The following is a 1,563-nucleotide window of genomic DNA, read 5'->3' on the forward strand; positions in this document are numbered from 1 at the left end:
GCCTCCCAGAGTGCTAGAATTACAGGTGTGAGCCACCTTGCCCGGCCTGGAAATTGTCTTTGCTATACAAGATGGGTGCCCAATAGCCAGGTCTGTACTATGTGATCCTGCCCCCAGGGCAGAGCTACTTGGTCCAGTGGCAGACCTGAATCAAGAGGGCTCAATCAGATTATCTTCACAGCCCAACCACTAGTATGGAAGACAGGCTGGGACGGAGTCTCTCCTCAGAGCAGAGAGAAAAGAGACCCCTCCCTCTGCTGGTGGCAGGTGAGATGCGAATAAGGCCAGACTGCTATTGGCACTCAGTCCCCCAGACAAGAACAGGCTGCGGAGGGCAGCACACAGAGAGAACCAGGGAACCAGACCCTGCATCTTTGATTCTATTTGTATCTAACCAAAGCCCACACTCAGGGTTTCCCTTCTACTCCTCTAGTTTAGTTGCTACTTGAAACACTCCATTATCCTTCCAATAAGCTCCATCACCTGCTTTTCTTTCTCTCTTTCTTTTTCTTTTTTTTTTTGAGACAGAGTCTTAAGCTGTCGCTCTGGTAGAGTGCCATGGCGTCACAGCTCACCTCAACCTCCAACTCTTGGGCTCAAGCGATCCTCTTGCCTCAGGTTTTCTATTTTTAGTGGAGACGGGGGTCTTGCTTTTGCTCAGTCTGATTTTGAACTCCTGAGCTCAAACAACCCACCAGCCTCAGTCTCCCAGAGTGCTGAGATTATAGGTGTGAGCCCCCGCGCCTGGCTTGCTTTGCTTTCTTAAAGTTGTTTGTTGGTTGTTTGGTTTCTTGCGCCACACACCAAGAAGTCTCACTTTCACACATGACTAACTGAATAGGTTAAAGTAACATTCTTCAAAGCCTTGTTCACCCTGAGACCTCAGATCCCCCTGCATCCCTCAGCCACAGTGGTACCCCAGGAAGAGTTGTGTCAATAGGGACTGGTTTTCCCTTCGTCAGTTTTGGAAGCTCCATTACCTACCAGAGCTGACATCTCCCTTTCTAGAAAACTCTCAGTCTACTGTCTACTTCTAGAAGACCTGGTACCTGCTGCTAAGAGCCCGCAGTTCAGGAGGCTATATGAGCCCTGGAAACCTACATGCTTTCCTGTAGTGTCCTTACAGGGCATTCTGGGTCTCATATCTATTTTCAACTTTCCACAGGACTCAGCCTCTTCTTATAACATGCTTCAGATCAGCAGTAAAGCAAAATCCATATCTAAACATGCAGAGAAATACACTGTTACCCGCTTACCTGGACAACTGCTGCACACACTCCATCACTTACAGCTGTCAGTCCACGGTGGGCAAATGGCCAGGCACAATCCGTGCTCCTAAAATCATCTGTGGGAGAGAAATTCACAGTTGAGAAACTTAGGACTTGGAGGGGAAAATAGGATTATAAGTGCTTTCACGTTCACCAGCTTGCCGAATAAAAGACATTTTTCAGATTTTTTTTTCTTTCTTTTTTTTTTTTTTTGAGACAGAGCCTCAAGCTGTCCCCCTGGGTAGAGTGTCATGGCATTACAGCTTACAGCAACCTCCAACTCCTGGGCTCAAGC

The sequence above is a fragment of the Otolemur garnettii genome, unplaced genomic scaffold, assembly GCF_000181295.1.
Source record: "Otolemur garnettii isolate 467f Iridium unplaced genomic scaffold, OtoGar3 scaffold00001, whole genome shotgun sequence".
Classification (NCBI taxonomy): domain Eukaryota; kingdom Metazoa; phylum Chordata; class Mammalia; order Primates; family Galagidae; genus Otolemur; species Otolemur garnettii.